This window comes from Salvelinus alpinus, chromosome 20, assembly GCF_045679555.1.
Source record: "Salvelinus alpinus chromosome 20, SLU_Salpinus.1, whole genome shotgun sequence".
NCBI classification, from domain to species: domain Eukaryota; kingdom Metazoa; phylum Chordata; class Actinopteri; order Salmoniformes; family Salmonidae; genus Salvelinus; species Salvelinus alpinus.
The window spans coordinates 30,222,437-30,244,616 of NC_092105.1; positions in this window are offsets into that span (position 1 = coordinate 30,222,437).

The window sequence follows — 22,180 nt, forward strand, 5'->3', positions numbered from 1 at the left end:
ATAACAATGCACACCTCAACATCACAATATATTGAATTTAAACATATAAAGACAATCTTGATTATAATGTCATTATCAAACAGTACAGGTGTGCTGCATATGCAATTACATGAATTGGTGAGAATGGAATATCAGCCAAAAGGAACAAGTTGTGTTCTTTGACGAAGAGGTAAGTGAAGAATGCTAAATTAAAAACAGATGTTGAGATGTTGACCATACATAGTTGTCAGGGATTTCTAATGTGAGTAGAAATGGATTAACATCACATCATTACTTTATGTAGAAATTGCCCACGTCATGCAGCTTTTGCTCTTTGCTAAACTGTACAAGGCTGCATCCCAAATGGCACCCTATTCCCTACATAGTGCACTACTTTTGACATTAATTAGGCATTCATTCTGAGGGGTTACGTTAAGGGTTAAGGTTTGAGAAAGGCTTGAGTTTTGAAAACGTGACCCCTGGAGCCGGACTCTGTGGCTTAAACATGTGGTGCTGTATCTTAGCTGTTAGTCAATCTCTGCAAAAGTGAATCTAAAACTTAAGTTTAGACATTCATTCAGAGTGGTTAAGTTAATGGTTAAGGAAAGGCTTGAGGTTTGAACACGATACCCTCGGAGCCGGAGTCTGCGGCTTTAACGCCCATCGACCATCCACATCAACGATGCGCCAACAAGACTTAAGCCTATAGAGTACCACACTTCGAGTCATAATATCCATTCCACCTAGCTGTCAAATGGGAAAATGGTTCCAATTGTTTTTACATCATTCATTTTTCCCATAAGGGAAACACCCATTTTAGAAACACTTAAAATAAGGTCTGTGTTTCGTGTAGGCTTGCCCTTGTGTGACGTTTTGATAAATCCCTCTCGGACAAGATTACTTTTATCAATATATCCGTCTGTATTTACCCCCCAAAAATGAAATGCTAATTAGCTGCTAATGTGGCTATCATAAAGAACTACAAATGCCATGATGATCTGGACGAGACTGCCGAATCGAGGCAAAGGTAAGAATCTCCGGATTAACTATCTAATGTTAGCTTAATGTAGTAATTAATAAATTGGCAACATTTCTTTAAAATTACAATTCTGGGGCCTCTTGGGTGGCGCAGTGGTCTAAGGCACCAGAGACTCTGGGTTCGAGCCCAGGCTCTGTCGCAGCCGGCCGCGACCGGGAGGTCCATGGGGCGACGCACAATTGGCCTAGCGTCGTCCGGGTTAGGGAGGGTTTGGCCGGTAGGGATATCCTTGTCTCATCGCACACTAGCGACTCCTGTGGCGGGCCGGGCGCAGTGCACGCTGACCAGGTCGCTAGGTGTACGGTGTTTCCTCCGACACATTGGTGCGGCTGGCGTCCGGGTTGGATGCGCTCTGTGTTAAGAAGCAGTGCGGCTTGGGTTGTGTTTCGGAGGACGCATGGCTCTCGACCGTTGTCTCTCCGGAGACTGTACGGGAGTTGTAGCGATGAGACAAGACAGTAACTCCTAATAATTGGATACCATGAAATTGGGGAGAAAAAGGGAGTAGTTTTTTTTTTTTAAGACACTTCTGTGAACTGGTTTGTGCAAGTTTTTAATTGACACAATACCTGTTAGCAAAGGTGTCAGCTAGAGATGACGTGCAGGAGTTTGAACAGTTTTGTAGTTTTGCATGTTGTCTACTCTGACATTAATTCGAATTTTTGAATCTGATAATAAATAGAGTTGAATATTTTGGTAAAGGTCACCTTGTCCGAGAGAAATTTACATGGCTGTCAAAATGACACGCCAGGGTAAGCCTACACAAAACACAGCCCTAATTGTAAGTCTTTCTAAAATCCCCTATTGGAAAAATCACAACAATACACACATCTATAAATATATAATATATAAATATTAGATTGAGCAATGTTGGAGTGGCATCGACTAAAATACAGTAGAATAGAAAACAGTATATACATATTATGAGTAAAGCAGTATGCAAGCATTATTAAAGTGACTAGTGTTCCGTTATTAAAGTGGCCAATGCCTGCCCATATTGTGGAATGGTGTAAAAGCAATTGGAATCATTTCCCTGTTTGACCACTAGGTTTCGCACCTCCACTGTGGGGCTCTATTATAATAAAAAAATGTATAAAAATAAAACATGTAGAGTGTTGGATTCAATGGTTCAATAGCTAAAATAACAGATCCCAGAAATGTTCTATTTGCACAAAAAGCTTATTTCTCTCTGTTTACATCCCTGTTAGTGAGCATTTCTCCTTTGCCAAGATTATCCATCCACCGGACAGGTGTGGCATATCAAGAAGCTGATTTAAACCTCTTAGGGATCCCTTAACGCTCCAATCCCGTTAGCGGGATAGATTAGACAACATCCGGTGAAACTGCAGAGCACCAAATTCAAACTACAGAAATATACATATTCAACATTCATGAAAATATAAGTGTAATACATCAAAATAAAGCTGAACTTTTTGTTAATCCAGCCGCTGTGTCAGATTTCAAAAAGGCTTTACGGCGAAAGCACACCATGCGATTATCTGAGGACAGCGCCCCGCATACAAAAACATGAAAATAATTTTTCAACCAGGCAGGTGCGACACAAAAGTTAGAAATAACGATACAATAAATGCCTTACCTTTGAAGATCTTCCACTTTTTGCAATCCCAAATGTCTCAGTGACACAATGAATGGTCGTTTTGTTTGATAAATTCCTTCTTTATATCCCCAAAATGTCTATTTATTTGGCACGTTTGATTCAGAAATACACCGGTTCCAACTCGCCCAACATGACTACAAAGTATCTAATAAGTTACCTGTAAACTTGGTCCAAACATTTCAAACAACATTTCTAATCCCACCTCAGGTAACCTAAAATGTAAATAATCGATCAAATTTAAGATGGGATAAACAGTTTCCAATACCGAAGAAAAACAACACGGAGCGCACTCTTGTTCACGTGCACCAAAAGACTAGAGACTTTCTGAGTGACACATAGAAAGAATAGGACTACTTCTTCATTTCTCAAAAGAAAAACATCAAACAATTTCTAAAGACTGTTGACATCTAGTGGAAGCCAGAGGAACTTCAATCTGGGCCCTAATAAATCAGGTTTCCCATAGAAAAGCATTGGAAACCACAATGACCTCAACAACAGAAAATTCCCTGGATGGATTGTGCTCGGGGTTTCGCCTGCCAAATCAGTTCTGTTATACTGACAGACATTATTTTAACAGTTGTAGACACTTTAGAGTGTTTTCTATCCAATACTACCATGCATATGCATATCCTAGCTTCTGGGCCTGAGTAACAGGCCATTTACATTGGGCACGCTTTTCATCCGGACGTGAAAATACTGCCCCCTAACAGCATGATCATTACACGGGTGCACCTTATCCCGGAGGATAATAAAAAAAAGGCCTCAAACGTAATTTTAGAGAATTTGACAGTATGTCCAACCAGCCTCACAACTGCAGACCATGTGTAACCATGCCAGCCCACTTCTTCAGCTGCGGAATCATTTGAGACCAGCCACCTGGACAGCAGATGAAACTGTGGGCTTGCACAAGCGAAGAATTTCTGCACAAACTGTCATCGATGCTCATCTGTGTGCTTGTCATCCTCACCAGTGTCTTGACCTGACTGCAGTTCGGCAGCGTAACTGACTTCAGTGGGAAAAAGCGCATTTTCGATGGCCACTGGCACGCTGGAGATGTATGCTCTTTACGGATTAATTCTGGTTTCAACTGTACCGGGCAGATGGCAGACAACGTGTATGGCAACGTGTAGCGGTTTACTGATGTCACTGAGTACCCCATGATGGAGGTGGGGTTATGGTATGGGCAGGCATAAGCTATGGACAACAAAAACAATTCCATTTTACCGATGTCAATTTGAATGCACAGAGATACCGTGGCGAGATCCTGAGGCCTATTATGATGCCATTCATCTGCCGCCATCACCTCATGTTTCAGCATGATAATGCATGGCCCTATGTCGCAAGGATCCGTACACAATTCCTGGAAGCTGAAAATGTCCCAGTTCTTCCATGGCCTGCATACTCACCAGACATGTCACCCATTGATCATGTTTGGGATGCTCAACGTGTATGTGTTCCAGTGTTCCAGTTCGCACCAATATCCATCAATTTCGCACAGCCATTGAAGTGAGTGGGACAACATTCCACAGGCCACATTCAACAGCCTGATTAACTCTATGCGAAGGAGATGTATTGTGCTGCATGAGGCAAATGGGGGTCACATTGGAATCTGACTGGTTTTCTGATCCACTCCCCTATCTTTTTTTTAAGGTATATGTGACCAACAGATGCATTTCTGTATTCCCAGTCATGTAAATCCATATATTTGGGCCTAATTTATTTATTTATTTTGATTGATTTCCTTATATGAACTGTAACTCAGTAAAATCTTTGAAATTGTTGCATGTTGTGTTTTTGTTCAGTGTAGATGGCGCTTACAAAGCGCTTTGAATTTACAAACGGACAATCTGACAATGCTCTGAGTTTATGAACGCCCTGAACGCACTCTGAGCGCATTCTGGCACTCCAGATTGAATTTACGAAAACACCCGTAGTACAAAAACCAGCCTTTAGTCTTGAAATCTTTGGTTGTTTAGTACATGGCCTCACATGTGAATCCGTAAAGAGATGGGTGGGGCTAAGGCTTAAGCGGGTGTGAACAATGCTGAATGGGTATAGACGAAGAAGAGCTCTCCAGTAGGTTTACCAAAACATTCAAGGGCCATTTTCTCAAAAGTGAGGTCACAAGTTTATCAACTTTCAAAGCAGAATTACTTTACCATTGTTCCTCAACTGCAGTGTATGATATACCATTTTCTAGCTCTGAGTCTACTTTTATCCAATGTAAAAACACTAATTCAAATTTTGCTACATAAGACCGAATCGAGTCGGTCGGTTACATTCAATCTCATAACCTATTACAAGGTAGGACATAGAAACCCAATAATCTATTGATAAACAAACAATATTGTCCTTTGCATGCTATGACCTAATGCCAATAGTTCCAAATTATACAGTGAATAAAGGCCATTATTGTTTGTCACCATAAAAGGCGAATGGGGGCGTTTTCCAGTGGAGAATTAATGCTTGTTCATGCGCGCACAGATTTACGACAGGTCGGATTTATAACGGGAAACATGCGTATGTACTGTGTGACGTGTGACAAGTTTATAAATCTCTATATTTTAGTACATGCGCAGACTTTTCAGAAATGGCGCTAGAAGAAATGTATACAATGATAATAAATGAGGCCCCTGCTGGGCTATAACTTTTCACTTTTCAACACTATGAATTATTGATATATCATCCCAGGCCATTCCATCAGTCTTCTGGCTGTATACAAATGATTACATCTGCCTTCCTGCTAGTAAGTTGAACTTTTGAGACTGACAAAAGTTGCCCTGTTAGACATAGTCAAGTTATTTGCTTTCAACCATGCAAGTACTGTTGACACCTCTGGCTAATTTCAACAATCACTGTATAGTAAATCATATTGTACATTCTGGTCAGGGCTGGCCCTACCCAAAAAGCAACACAAGCGAACCAAAACTTGCTAAGGGCCCCCAAAAAGACAGGGCTAACCCTGATTCTAAATGTATATATAAAATGTCAAATACAAAATAGAAATGTATAGCTTGCAGTTGTGAAAAACAAATGTTCCAGGATTATGGATATGTTTCTAAACACTTGAATTTGATGTTAAAAACTCTAAAGAAAGAGAGTGTTGGCAGTGGATGTCAGTTCTCTGAATCCCAATGACTAGTTGTGTCACGACTCCGACCGAGGCAGGCTCTCCTTCCTGTTCGGGTGGCGCTCGGCGGCCGTCGTCACCGGCCTATTAGCTGCCACTGATCTTTTTCTCCCCCTCCTTATGTGTTTATTGATTACACCTGTTTTCATTTGTTGGTAATTAGTTGGGCTTATCAGTCAGCCGGCCCGCCCGGTTCTTTGTGCGGGATTATTAGTTGTTAAGCGTGGTGTCTGTTTTGTACAGCGTGGTTACTGGACTGCTTTCATTCCCCCCGTGTCTGGGGTAGTTTTTTGTGAGCACCCAGTATATTAGAAGGGTGACTTTAGTTTCTTAGTGTTCATTAAAAGGGAACATTTGTTATTGCACCCTCTGCTTCCTGCGTTTGACTTCGTACTCCGACACTCAGTCCTTACAAGTTGATCAATGGCTAAATTAGCAGTAGGGAGAAAAAAGGCCAAAACTGTGCTAAAACTGAGGTTAAAACTTCTTAGTGATCCCTTCGCGCGCCAATCCCGTTAACGGGATTGATTTGACAACACCCAGTTAAATAGCAGCGAGCAAAATTCAAAAACAGAAATACTCATAATAATAATTCATAAATCATACAAGTGTTATACATCGGTTTAAAGATTAACTTCTTGTTAATCCAGCCACAGTGTCAGATTTCAAAAAGGCTTTACGGCGAAAGCAAACCATTCTATTATCTGAGGACAGCACCCCATCAAACAAACACATGAAAATCATATTTCAACCCGCCAGGCGCGACACAAAAGTCAGAAATAACGATATAATTCATGCCTTACTTTTGAAGATCTTCTTCTGCTGGCACTCCAATATGTCCATTGAACATCACAAATGGTCCTTTTGTTTGATAAATTCCATCGTTATATCCCCAAAATGTCAATTTATTTGGCACGTTTGATTCAGAAAATACACCGGTTCCAACTCGCGCAACATGACTACAAAGTATCTAACAAGTTACCTGTAAACTTGATCCAAACATTTCAAACAACTTTCCTAATCCAACTTTAGGTATTTTTAAACGTAAATAATCGATTAAATTTAAGACGGAATAAACTCTGTTCAATACCGGACGAAAACAAAGTGGAGCGAGCTTTCAGGTCGTGCTCCCCAACCACAACAGTACACATGGCTATCCACCCAGATAAGAAATGGGCTACTTCTTCATTTCTCAAAGGAAAATCATCAACCGATTTCTAAAGACTTTTGACATCTAGTGGAAGCGATAGGAACTGCAAGCAAGTGCCTTAGAAATCTAGATCCACATAGAAATTCATTGAAAAGAGAGTGACCTCAAACAAAAAAAATCCTGGATGGTTTGTCCTCTGGGTTTTTGCCTGCCAAATAAGTTATGTTATACTCACAGACATAATTATAACAGTTTTAGAAACTTTAGAGTGTTTTCTATCCAAATCTATGCAAATTATATGCATATCCTAGCTTCTGGGCCTGAGTAGCAGGCAGTTTACTTTGGGCACACTTTTCATCCAGATGTGAAAATAGTGCCCCCTAGCCTTAAGAAGATTTATATAGGCCGAAGGCCCCTGGCCCCACAAAGAAAAACAAATTATTTTGGTAAACAGGCTGACTTCGCATGTCTAATACCAGTGCATGCCTTAGCTTATTGTCCTGGAGGCTAGCAGCCACTCCAAGGCATCAGCGAACTTCTGCATATTGTTATGATTGCACTCAGAAGTAAAGTCCATCTCCATCCAACACTAGGGCTACATCCCAAATGGCACCCTATTACCTACATCCCCCATACTCAACTGGCGGGCCGTAGTCCGGATCCGGACCGGACAATACGGACCACGGACCTCTGGTATCATATAAACACACATAAGACATGATTTCATTTATTTTTTGTAAGAAATTAGCTTTAAAACTGTAAAATAATTCTCTGCCCCGTACGAAATGTGTACAATTGCGGGAAAAGAGCTTTAAAAATGCCACACAAACAAAATGCCAACAAGGGGTGTGAACATGCAAAGGCTATCAAACTGACGTTGATGGAGGTAGTCTTAGCTGAGAGATTTGGCACGCAAGGTTTAAGCTATGCATGAATTAATAAATAGTTATTTTTTACAGTTGCTAGATATATGGCAACTACTGTAACAGAGGCCCTCGCTACTCTCTTCTGGTGCCAACATGCCATTCCAAAGTGGCTACCATTAGCATAATATTGCGTAATTCACCCTTGCTTGGGAAAATTTCAATTACAGAGGAAAATGTATCAGCCTGGAGCATCCCAGCCCTTGACTTCCCAGTTGTGCAGGAAGTTGTGCCAAAAGCATTTCTGTGGATAAACAGGAGGAATTATTGAACTTTTTAGAGTGTGATAAAGCTTTGAAAACCCTCTACAGATCTTTCACTTTCCTTTGCTTGATCCCTCCCTCTCGTTCGCTCTCTCGCTCTCTCTTTCTAATGTCTGATGTCAGGGTAAAGTAAGGAAGTACATTATAATCAGTATAATTATGCCTTCTTCTTGATTTTCTAGAGCTAGTGTTTCAACATTCACAATGCAGCTCTAAAATTGGTACTACGACTGACGTGATTGCCTCGCTGTATCCATAGAATATTGCAGCTGATCTGAGTATTACCATGGTTCCTTGTTGCTTGCTACTTATTAATACATTGTATTTTAAGCCATTGGGCTTCCGTCCACAAGCCCTGCAGTGACAGTATCAGAGAACCTGCTTTTTGATCAAGCATAAAAGCTAATGACAAACTGAGCCACTGCGTAACTTTGTAGACATGTTTTGGGTTCTGTATTTATTCATGGTACTGTATTATTATGCAGTACAGCTTTCGCAGTGAGATTCCTATTTGTTGGTTTGGTTCAAGCTGTGAAGCTGAACAGGCGCTGTGCCGAATTGCAGAGAGCGACAGAGGCAGAATGGCAGTTGAGTGGTATAAAAAGGATTGTTTTTCCTACATTGCTGATTCTCAAAGACACCGCCTAGAGTTCAACAGCCCCCATGGCTTCCAATTCTCATCACTTCATCATCCAGGGGATAGAGGGGGAGATGGAGGGATGAAAGGCCTCAGGAGAGAGATAGAGAGGTTTGGTTTGATTTGGTTTTCCTTTGTATAAACAGTCCCTGAAGGCGATCTCTCTCTATCCTCTCTCTCGCTCACTCTCTCTCTCTCTGTCAGAGTGCAGCGTAGGGAGGCCATGTGCACCACTAACACACTGTAATTGATTATCAGCCAAACCAGGAACAACCAGATGTTCAGCATCCAGTCCACATCATTAGCCTAACATCAAGCATTAGCATGAAGAATGATAACCTGCCACTTACAAACAGAATAACATTAATTACGACTGCTGGGTGATTCTGCTAAACAGATTTTTAATTTTGACAAAGTTTGGTGATTTTCATTTTGACGTAATATATTCTAAGAAAGATGAAACTATACTGGCAATTCCCATCTTAAATTCAGAGTAATGACCATGTACAGTTGTAGATTTAAATTCAGTTTGATAGCAGAGTATGGGTTATTAAATTAACCTACAGGTTATCGTTTTAACCTTAAGTTATCCTAAAGGGTTCTACAGGAACCTCAAGGTTCCTTTCGAAACTCTAAATTATCCTGAAAGATCTTCAAGGACCATTTATTTTTGGAGTGTGTTGTATGCTAAATGAATGTCAAATACAGACTTTCATTAGTGGCTCTAGAAAAAACTGGTAAAATTGTACCAGTGTCATTAAATGGGGCAGCACAGACGAGTGAAGGGGTAGGTAGGTGCTAATGTAATGATTAATAAAGTTATTAATCACATGGAAGTCCGGCCTTCCTGCCAGGAAATCATGTAAACAATTTTGGTTCAATAGGATTTACCTGCAGCTGCAGTGACACAATTACATCTTTCTCACTTACACTTTCATAGGAACTCTTAAGAGTAACTAATATACATTTTTGGACATTATTTCATTCCATATTTTCATTTTATCCCATTCGCCATTCTGACATTAATGACAGTGGGAAGAGAAGTGCACTATGTGTCACGCCATAATAATCATTAATTCATCTTATACTACCGGTCTGACTGCAGCATCCCCATCGTTACCACAGTAGCATCGTTACAACAGTGGCCATCTCTTCCTGCTGTCTGATATTTTGTCTGTGTCCCAAATAGCACCCTATTCCCTATATAGTGACCAATTTTTTTATACCAGAGCCCTAGTCACAAATAGTGCACTATATAGGGTATAGGGTGCCTGCCATTTGGGCCTTTTCCTCAGTGACATGTTTTAATGAGGTCATCAGGTCCCCCACAGTTTGCTAAACACCAATACCCTTCAATCCTCCTGCTCACCCATTAATTCCAGTACCAAATCAAATCCCCACTCAGAGCCACATAGATGAACCCCCGGCAAACCCATTAGGGAGCTAGGAGGAGGGATGGAGACGACGGACAGGAGGAGGGAGGGAGAGGGAGATGGGGGAAGGTGGAAAGGGATGGGGGTAGAGAGAGAGAAAGAGAGAGTTAATGGGGGTCGATGATTACCACGATCATCGACATCCTGATGTATTATGGGAGCCTATGGTTAGATTTGGAATTTTAAATTGTTGACTTCTGACAGACAGCAACACATTGAGGCTAAATCTGTGTCTCAAAAGGCACACTATTCCCTATATACTGTAGCCACACTATTCCTTATATATTCCCTATAAGGCTCTGACCAAGAGTTGTGCACTAAATAGGGAATAATGTGCCATTTGGGATGCAGGCTAAAGCTTAGGATGCATACCCATAAACGGAACTAGTTTTTCCCCTGAATGTTCCCTCAGGGCAGTATGCACAGTGGTGAGAGACAGACAGAGATATTTTGAATAATACAAAACATGCTTTAATAAAACAGCTGATTTAGTGACAAATGTCTTGCAATCAAGCACCAGCATCATCTACTTTTCATGGATTTATTGGAGTTATTTGCATGGCCCTTGTCGTAGCTCTCATTAGAGTGAATGGGAGCACAGTAATTGCATTGATTTAACCCACAGCAAGCGGAAACCAAGAGTTTAGATCTTTTTGCCAAAACAATCTATGCAGCTAATAGGAAGTCGAAGCCACCATTTCTATTCATTTTGCAAATGTAACAGAAGTTATTTTGGACCACGCTCATCTGATGAGTAACCATGCCTGAGAGCTGAACAATCGTGTTGCCTCCCCAAGTTAATGACTAGGCTAATGACTAATCTAACAGTCTAATGACGTGGGATCTAACCTCAGTCTGACACACAATCCATTTTTGTTCAATGATAAACCCACCATTGAAATCCACCATTATGCTATGCAACACTTCCTTGTTTATAACCATAATGACGGGAGCTTTATTTCCCTCGAACCCCTCCCTCATTATATCCAGTTAGCTTGTTGTGGAAACATCAGGAGCTTGCTGGAGCCTGCTATATTGAAGGCAGGCAAAGAAATGAGCTCTCTGTCCCTATTCTCAGGGGATGGCATGATTACATAGAATACATTACACCCATATCAGACACCCTTTGACCCTGGATGTGGTGATAATCAATCTGATTGGCCCCTGGCTGCCTGTGCAGAGCAGTAGCACACAGAACACTCCCCCCTCCCACGTGTTGCGACGCTGTTAAGCTGAGCCTTTGGAGATCTTCCTTCGTTCTTTCCTTCTCTTTCTCTTTGCTTCTTTCTCCCTGCTTTCTGCCTTATCAAGCGGCTAAAGACTTGAAGCAAATGTCTATGGCGAATCAATCCAAGTATCAGATAAGTCGATATCAGATGTTTGAGTCTATACAGTATTGTATTGGCACGAAACCAGGATGAGTTCTTTATTATGTACGACAATACTCTATAGTCCAGGACAAAGTGTCTCAGAGCAGGAGTGCTGATCTAGGATCAGGTCCCTCCTGTCAGTCTTCTTATTCATTATCATCTGAAAGGCAAAACTAGATCAGTAGTCCTAGATCAACAGTCCTAGATCAGCAGTCCTGCTCTGGGACTTTTTGAATACAGGCTCAGGCCTTTTCTGCCACTTCACCTCTACTGCGGTATTAAAAACAGAGGCTTCATTAAAATCAATGAACGGTGACATGAACTCAACAGCCTTTCTCTGTCTCCTAGCAGCAGTGTGTGGGGTGCTGAATCAGTCTTTGGAGACAGAGCACCAAACCTGGGTTCAAATACTATTTGAAATCTTTTAGCGTTTGCTTTAACCTAACTGAAGTTTCAGATGGGTGTGGTTTGCACTCCTACGACTATTCTATTGGTTCCATTATGTCAGGCAAGCTCAATCAAGTATTAGAAATTATTTCAAGCAGTACCGGTATTTAAACACAGGTCTGATGGAGCACTGCATCAGTCTTCAGAGACTGAGCAGAGCAAAAGGAATACCAGCTTTGCAAAAAGGAGGGATTATAGGGAACAAACAGAACAGAACAGAGGACTACCACAGCTCTTTGGGATAGGAGGCAGAAGGAATGAGAGCTCTTAGCCTAACTCAGTGGAAAATGCCATCACCCACAGGGGAACCGTTACACATAGTCTAGTCGGACTAATAAGTATCAGCGAGAGAGAGACTCTGATCCACTACAGCTGAACACACCCGCACGCACACACACATACATACAGACATGCACACGCACACATACACACTCTCTGATCCACTACAGCTGAGCTGATACCAGAACATGGATTTCTCCCCAGTCTATCATTTCTACACTGATGCTGAGTCATCCCAAATCATGTTTAATCTCTGACTGTGTCTGACTTGGCACTATATTCTCTATATGGGGCCTGGTCAAAAGTAGTGCACTATGTAGCAAATAAGGTGGGAAGCAGCCATGCCATGCTGCTTCCCCTCACGGTAGAGAGTAGCTCTTTAAATTCCTGAATCAGTCTCCCATGTAATATGTTAGCAGGGCCATAGGGAAATGGAGAGGGGGAGAGGGGATGAGAGGAGTCAATGTAGCAGGCTATGGGAGACAGGGGCAATGTTAAATTATACAACAGGTGAGTCTAATCCTGAATGCTGATTGGTTAAAACCACATTCCAGCCGGTGTCTATTCCACAAGTTACACCGGCTAAATCTATGACATGAAAATGCCTATTTACTCTATTCCATCTGACTGCGCAATCCAATGTCTCATCAGCCCAGCCAGACAATTTATAAACTTGATGTCCACTGTTAGTCTTTTAGACTAACATTTAATTTTCAACAGCAGAGATTTGTATAAACCTTGCTGTCTGTCTCTCCAACATTTGCAACATTGTCGGGCCTATTCCAGCTGTCCCATAGTAATGATTATGTCGGGAGTCGGAACGAGACAGACAGGCAGGGAGCTTTTCTCAGCCAGTCGAAATCATGAATCAGCTGACATAATTTTTATGGATATATACAAAGAAATGTCAATAGAACAAAGGTGAAACTAAATGAAGTGCAGCTAGTTTGCTGTATTTTCCAGCTTCAGATTGAAGTGATTGTGTTAACTGTGTTGTTGGCAAGCTCTTCTGAACAACAGTGTCTTGATGAGAGAGCACATTTTCTATGCCAGGCGAAGTTGTGCCTCATTAGCTCATTGTTATGGATGCATCCAAATAAATGTAATAAGAAAACAGCTTAAACAAATGCAAATGCAGCTAATGTTGTTATTCTGGCGGCACTGTATGACGTGACTGTAGGTTAGCTGTAGTTGGCTAGCTAGCAAGCAAAGGATAAGAAGGTTGCCAGCCAGTATGCCAGTGGAACATTTAGAACGAACGACAGGGTCGCGTCCATAGATACAGAACAAAAAGACTGAACGACTGGGTAGCGTCTCTGGCAACCAAACCGATAGAACAAATGACCAGCCGGGTAGCAACCCTAGATTTGTGTCGGGACTATATCTTGTGGAAGGATGAAATAGTATGAATAAATTCATCAAAATAATGTTTTTTATGAAAATATGTAAATCATTATTTGAATATGTTGGTAACCCGTTGTATAAAAGTGATAATGCCCCATCGACTTCGTCTCGTGCCTAACAACACCCGTGCCAATATATCCTCCAAACAGTGGCTTCTTGGGCATTACCACTTAATTAATACACTCATTCACAAACATGACTACTGTTAAATAATATTTGAGACGTTTATTAAAATGTAACATATACCGGGACTCCCTCACTGTACCTGTACTGCATAATAGGAGACAGAGGAGATGCTGAATCAATACACTCCTTCACAGCCATCCATGACTGTTTAAATGACTGTGTCATTTATTCAAATGGAATATCTTTCATATATGATCATTAATGTCCAGGTCTATGCTTGCGGTTATATTGAAATGAAAGACACTGATCACAAAGTACACTTGTTATTCACTGAATACAATATTAATAATATCCATAATAAATGTCCAGGTCTATACACTTTCAGTAATATTGAAATGAAAGACACTGATCACAAAGTACACTTGTCATTCATTGAATACAATAATGATAATATCCATTTAATTACTATGCAGTATAAAGACATGATAAGATATTGTATGCTCGAGCATTGAACGGTTGAGCATACAATATCTAATTGTTGTTCCGCTATTCTTAACAGCAAGGGGATTCCAGCAGCTCTGCCAAGGATTAGATTTGTTACAGTGAAATTATGCTAGGATTAATTTAAGTACAGGGGAAGAATATGACATCGTCAAGAATGACAACCTAGTGGATGGCAAGAATATGACAGAGTCTACTATACTGGAAAGGAAGAATATGACAGAGTCTACTATACTGGAAAGGAAGAATATGACAGAGTCTACTATACTGGAAAGGAAGAATATAACAGCAAGAAATCTATGTCCCAAATAACACCCTATTCCCTATGTAGTAAAATACTTTTGACCAGGGCCCCTAAGGAATAGGGTCCCATTTTGGACACAACCAGTGTCTACTGGGATGATTATGTCAGCAAGAAGAACAGTCTATTCTACTGGAACTCTACTCTCATGTGAAACTCCCTCCTACAGTACACATCTTTGCAAGAAAGACATACTTACAGCCCTGTGACTGTCATGCAAGAGAGCAGCTTTGTTCAGTGACTGACATAATAGATACCTCAAGGCTATAGAGCCAGGCCTCACCTAGGTCTTCTGTTGCCACTCTTACTCTGGCATTCAGTTTATTAAGCCAGCGTGAACAACCGTGACTGAATATAATACTGAGAAAACCTGCCAGCAGTCTATAAATGTAACACTAATGGCTAAACCATTCTAACATTGTTACAGGCCCTGCCTGACTACAGTGTGTGAATGCAGTGCTGGGGAAAAGGAGGAGGAAGCATGCTGCTTCTTCCATTAGCTAATTGAATTGGAATCGTTCCTATTCTGTAGCCTGTGATTTTCTTCCCCTTTGCGTTTTACAGTACGCTAAGCAAGTGCAAATATAGGAGCTGCAAATAATTACACTTGTTTTGGAAGTAGCTAGAGAAAGAAAAGTTGAGAAATTTGAAAATAAATGTCCACCCAACAAATGCTAACCTGTGAGATGGAGCTATTTACATGAACTCCTATTTCGCTTCTTTCTGCTCGGCTGTACACAACAGTATTATCCGTTGCATGTTTTCCACAAGCCATAGTGAAGGGCTAATAGACCAGTCTTGCTGTAGTGGTGGCAAGTTGTCAAAAACAACACCCTATATAGCCTACCTTAAAATCCAATATGGACCAGTGGGCAGTAGTGTCACTACATCTATAATCCACTATTCTGGCTTGATTCCCTAATGTCTTCCCAGTTCTCAGACAGCTGGAGTCCTACCTTAAAGGTGGAATCTGGGATCTGGGAATCTATTTATTGGTCATTTAAAAGGGAAAGAACTACAATTGTAGTTCGAAAAAAAATCCCAGATTGTAGCCTTGAAAACATGGAGAAGGTGAAGAGCAATACAAAACATCAGTGTTTCTAGGTTTCATACAATCATACAACCAGGTCACAGAGAAGTGTATAGTGTTAGAGATGGGAGAGAAGGGAGATGTCGTGATCCAGAACTAAGAGCTAAGCATGGCACAGCCTGTGACTGTGGCTGCATGCCTGGCGCCATGCCCCGTTGTCATGAGGAGCGGGATCTCATTCAGAACCCACACCAGCCTGTTGGGTCTTGTTAACATCTACAGAGGCTAACACAGAGGGCGACCATGACTCGAAGAGGCAGGAGGAAGGAGGAAGGATTGTGAGGGTGTCTACTACGCCACATTCCCTGAGAAATACAAGACCAGAGGGAGAAGAAGATCTCATCTTGTCACGCCAATTGGTAACTGCCACATTTAGGGCTGGGTTTCCCAGAAGACTACCCAGCAAACCAAAATTGGTTCTGTAAAAGTTCCCAGAACATTCGTTAGGTCACGGCAAATGTTCTTATAAACACAAAAACTGTCCAGTCATGCTGATGATATCATTTTTGTATAAAACATTTGCCTGATGTTGCAATAATGTTCCTCAAACACATTTTGTCTCTTTCTTTAAAAGGTTCCGAGAATGTTTCATTAGGTTGTGGGAACAGTCTGGTGAGAACATTGTGGGGACAAAAGATATGTTTGCAAAATAACTTCCTGTTGAATGCAGAACGAGGCAGCTCTCGGTTTGTTGTTTTGGAAAATTAGCCTGGACTCGAACCAGGATCTCTAGTGGCACAGCTATGAATGTGATGCAGTGCCATAGACCACAAAGCCACTCCAGAGGCCCCTAGCTAGCTACCTTTTGTTTGGATCCTGCGATGCTGTTGCCATCAGTTCCTGGGACTGCTGCTATCTGTCCAGGGATCCTGCTGACCAATGAGCTGCTAGCTGGCTATCAAGCTAGCATGGTTTCCTTGAGGGCTTGAACACACCCGTGACACGGTTAGCCCTTGTGGCTGGGACCACCAATTGGCCCAGGCTTGTGGCTGTCTAGATCCCTGCTGTTTGTTTCTGTTTCTATCTTCCCTGCTACCTGCCCTGTCTGGAACTGTGAGGAGTAACAACATAGCCTATGTTGCTACCATGACAAAGACCAAAGCTGGTGGGCGTACCATTGAGGATAGTGGTGTCTCTATCACAGGTGAAGGATCTTTTAAACAAATAAAATAGTTATACAAGCAGTTGTTACAACGACAAGGAAATTGCTTCAAGTGTTGGGCCAAATTCCTGGTGGAGTTAACTAATAAAAGAATGGACGACCTTACCAAAGAGGTTCAGGAATCGAACAGTTTACAGTTCTCCCAGGGTCACTGAGAGAGGACATCAGTTCTGTATGTGAATCCATGATAACAATGACAGAGAAATTATATCATTATATATTGTCCCTTGATATAATCAAGATTATATCAAGGGATAATCAAAGTGGAGCAACATTATTACGGACGGAATTTCAGAATCTCCACGAGACCTGGACAGAGTCAAAGTGAGGGAAATGATCACAGAGATACTCAAAATGGACCACAGGAAGATTGAGGTGGAGCGTGCCCACAGGACTGGAAAACCCACCATCTGCCCAGGTGACAGGCCCAGGTGACGGGCCCAGGCCGATAGTGGTCAAGTTCCTGAGGTTCAAGGACAAGGTTCAGTTGAAGTCGGAGGTTTACATACACCTTAGCCAAATACATTTAAACTTAGTTTCACAATTCCTCACATTTAATCCAAGTAAATATTCCCTGTTTTAGGTCAGTTAGGATCACCACTTTACTTTAAGAAGGTGAAATGTCAGAATAATAGTAGAGAGAATGATTAATTTCAGCTTTAATTTTTTTCATCACATTCCCAGTGGGTCAGAAGTTTACATACACTCAATTAGTATTTGGTAGCATTGCCTATAAATTGTTTAACTTGGGTCAAACGGTTTGGGGAGCCTTCCACAAGCTTCCCACAATAAGTTAGGTGAATTTTGGCCCATTCCTCCTGACTGAGCTGGTGTAACTGAGTCAGGTTTGTTGGCCTCCTTGCTTGCACACACTTTTTCAGTTCTGCCCAAAAATTATGGGATTGAGGTCAGGGCTTTGTGATGGCCACTCCAATACCTTGACTTTGTTGTCCTTAAGCCATTTTCTACAACTTTGGAAGTATGCTTGGGGTCATTGTCCACTTGGAAGACCCATTTGCGACCAAGCTTTAACTTCCTGACTGATGCCTTGAGATGTTGCTTCAATATATCCACATCATTTTCCTACTTCGTGATGCCATCTATTTTGTGAAGTACACCAGTCCCTCCTGCAGCAAAGCACCCCCACAACATGATGCTGCCACCTCCGTGCTTCACGTTTGGGATTGTGTTCTTCAGCTTGCAAGCTTCCCCCTTACTCGTTTTACTGTCGATATAGATACTTTTGTACCTGTTTCCTCCAGCATCTTCACAAGGTCCTTTGCTCTTGTTCTGGGATTGATTTTCACTTTTCACACCGAGGTATGTTCATCTGTAGGAGACAGAACGAGTCTCCTTCCTGAGTGGTATGACGGCTGCGTGGTCCCATGGGGTTTATACTTGCGTACTATTGTTTGTACAGATGAACGTGGTACCTTCAGGCGTTTGGAAATTGCTCCCAAGGATGAACCACACTTGTGGAGGTCTACAATTTATTGTCTGAGGTCTTGGCTAAATTCTTTTGATTTTCCCATGATGTCAAGCAAAGAGGCACTGAGTTTGAAGGTAGGCCTTGAAATACATCCACAGGTACACCTCCAATTGACTCAAATGATGTCAATTAGCCTATCAGAAGCTTCTAAAGCCATGACATAATTTTCTGGAATTTTCCAAGCACAGGCACAGTCCACTTAGTGTATGTAAACTTCTGACCCACTGGAATTGTGATACAGTGAATTATAAGTGAAATAATCTGTCTGTAAACTATTGTTGGAAAGGTTACTTGTGTCATGCACAAAGTAGATGTCCTAACTGACTTGCCAAAACTATAGTTTGTTAACAAGAAATTTGTGGAGTGGTTGAAAAATGAGTTTTAATGACTCCAACCTCAGTGTATGTAAACTTCCCACTTCAACTGTAGCTGTTCTGGAAAGAGCCAAGAACTTGAGAGGAACGTACATCTTCCTCAACGAGGACTATCTTGAAGCTGGGCGCCAGAGGAGGAAAGAACTTATCCCAGCCATTTTACATTTACATTTAAGTCATTTAGCAGACGCTCTTATCCAGAGGGACTTACAAATTGGAAGGGGAGTGGAAACAGACAGCAGCAGCAGCAGAGACCGAAGACACAGGACTCATGGACTTGGGAGGAGATCCTGGACGGCAAGGGACCCTGGGCTCAGCCAGGGGAATATCGCCGTCCCAAGGTGGAGTTGGAGGCAGCGAAGGCAGAGAGGCGCTGGTATGAGGAGGCAGCGCGGCGACGCGGTTGGGAGCCCGAGAGTCAGACCCAAAAATGTATTGGGGGGAGGCACACGCGGAGTGTGGCAAAGCCGGGTAGGAGACCTGAGCCAACTCCCCGTGGTCAGACACCGTGTTATGCGGTGGAGAGCACGGTGTCCCCAGTACGCGTGCTTAGCCCAGTGCGGGCTATTCCACCTCGCCGCACTGGTAGGGCTAGATTGGGCATCGAGCCGGGTGTCATGAAGCCGGCCCAACGCATCTGGCCTCCAGTGCGTCTCCTCGGGCCGGCGTACATGGCACCAGCCTTACAAATGGTGTCCCCGGTTCGCCAGCATAGCCCAGTGCGGGCTATTCCACCTCGCCGCACTGGCAGGGCTACGGGGACCATTCAACCTGGTAAGGTTGGGCGGGCTCGGTGCTCAAGAGCGCGTGTCCTCCTTCACGGTCCGGTAATTCCGGTGCCACCTCCACATACCAGTCCTCCGGTGGCAGCCCCCCATACCAGGCTGTTTTTCCGGGTTCTCTCTCCAGTTGCTCTCATCTGCCCAGCGCTGTCTGAGCTGCCTGCCTGCCCAGCGCTGTCTGAGCTGCCCGTCTGTCCCGAGCCGTCAGAGCTGTCCGTCTGTCCCGAGCCGTCAGAGCTGTCCGTCTGTCCCGAGCCGTCAGAGCTGCCCGTCTGTCCCGAGCCGCTAGAGCCGTCCGCCAGACAGGAGCAGCCAGTGCCGTCCGCCAGACAGGAGCAGTCAGTGCCGTCCGCCAGACAGGAGCAGCCAGTGCCGTCAGCCAGCCAGGAGCAGCCAGATCCAGCCAGCCAGGATCCGCCAGAGCCAGCCAGCCAGGATCCGCCAGAGCCAGCCAGCCAGGATCCGCCCCTCAGTCCAGTGCTGCCCCTCAGTCCGGAGCTGCCCCTCAGTCCGGTGCTGCCTTTTAATCCAATGGGGTTTATATGGAGGGTGGCCATTGGGAGTAGGCCACGGAAGCGGGGATTGACTATGGTGGGGTGGGGACCACGACCAGCGCCAGAGCTGCCACCGTGGACAGACGCCCACCCAGACCCTCCCCTAGAGTTTATGGTGGTGCGCCCGGAGTTTTCACCTTAAGGGGGGGGTTATGTCACGTTCCTGACCTGTTTTCCTTTGTCTTGTATTTATTTAGTTGGTCAGGGCGTGAGTTGGGTGGGTTTGTCTATGTGTGATTTTCTATGTTGGGATTTTTGTGTTCGGCCTGGTATGATTCTCAATCAGAGGCAGCTGTCAATCGTTGTCCCTGATTGAGAATCATACTTAGGCAGCCTGGGTTTCACGTGTGTTTTGTGGGTGTTTGTTTCCGTGTTAGTATTCGTGCCACACGGGACTGTTTTCGGTTCTATTCATTTTGTTATTTTGTTCCATGTTAGTGTTCAGTTTCGATTTAATAAATTATCATGAGCACTACCCACTCTGCGTATTGGTCCGATCCGTCTCGCCTCTCCTCGTCCGAGGAGGAGGAATATGACGATAGCCGTTACACTTTGCAGCAACAGTTTGGGGAAGGCTCTTTCCTGTTTCAGCATGACAATGACCCCATGCACAAAGCAAGGTCCATACAGAAATGGTTTGACGAGATCGATGTGGAAGAACTTGACTGCACTGCACAGAGCCCTTACCTCAACACCATCTAAACCATGGAATTCCGACTACTTGCCAGGCCTAATCGTTCAACATCAGTGCCTAACCTCACTAATGTTCTTATGGCTACCTGGAAGCAAGTCCCCGCAGCAATGTTCCAACATCTAGTGGAAAGCCTTCCCAGAAGAGTGGGATATAGCAGAAAAGGGAGGGCCAACTCCATATTAATGCCCATGATTTTGGAATGAGATGTTCGACGAGCAGGTGTCCAAATACTTTTGGTCATCTAGTGTATGCAGCCTCAGAAATAAGGTTTACGAAATCAATAACTTGCTTTCTTAGATAACTCCTTTGATGATACAGCAGTAGCAATACAAGGATATAACATCTACAGAAGAGACAGGAATGGTTATGGTGGAGGTGTTTCTATATATATATTCAGAGCCATATCCCTGTAATGTCAAGTGTTATTGAAGTGTTGTGGTTTCAGGTTCACCTTAAAAGATCACCTCATCTAAAGCCTATTATTATGGAGTGCTGCTATATGCCACCAATTGCTAACAGTCAGTATGTAAATAATGTGTGTGAAATGCTTGATAGTGTTTGTGATGTAAACACTTTCTTTCTTGGGGACCTGAATATTGATTTGGTTTTCCTCAAGCTGTCCATTCAAGAGGAAGCTTCTCACTGTAAGCAGTGCCTATAATCTGGTTCAGGTTATTAATCAACCTACCAGGGTGTTTACAAACACTGCAGGAACTAGATCGTGCACATGCGTTGATCACATTTTACTAATACTGTAGAACTTCATTCTAAAGCTGTATCCATACACATTGGATAAAGTGATCACAATTTAGTGGCTATATCCAGGAAGGCCAAGGTTCCTAAAGCTGGGACTAAAATATTGTGTAAGAGATCATACAAAAGATATACATTTTTTCCCCTGTTTTCATGATATCCATTTGGTAGTTACAGTCTTGTCCCATTGCTGCAACTCCCATACGGGAGACGTGAAGGTCGAGAGCCATGCGTCCTCCAAAACTGATTCTTGACACACTGCTCGCTTAACCCGGAAGCCAGCCGCATCAATGTGTCGGAGGAAACACCGTACAACTGGCGACCGCATTCAGCATGCATGCCCCCGGCCCGCCACAAGGAGTCACTAGAGCGTGATGGGAAAAGGACATTCCGGCCAGCCAAACCCTCCCCTAACCCGGACGACGCTTGGCCAATTGTGCACCGCCTCATGGGTCTCCCGGTCGCGACAGGCTGCGACACAGCCTGGCATCAAACCTGGGTCTGCAATGCAGTGCCTTAGATGGCTGCACCATTCGGGAGGCCCCATACAAAAGATTTTGATGTGACTCTTATGTGGATGATGTAAAAAATGTGTGGGTCTGATGTGATTAATAAGGGGCATCCAGACGCTGCACTTGATGAATTTATGACATTGTTTCTTCCAAGTATTGATAAACTTGCA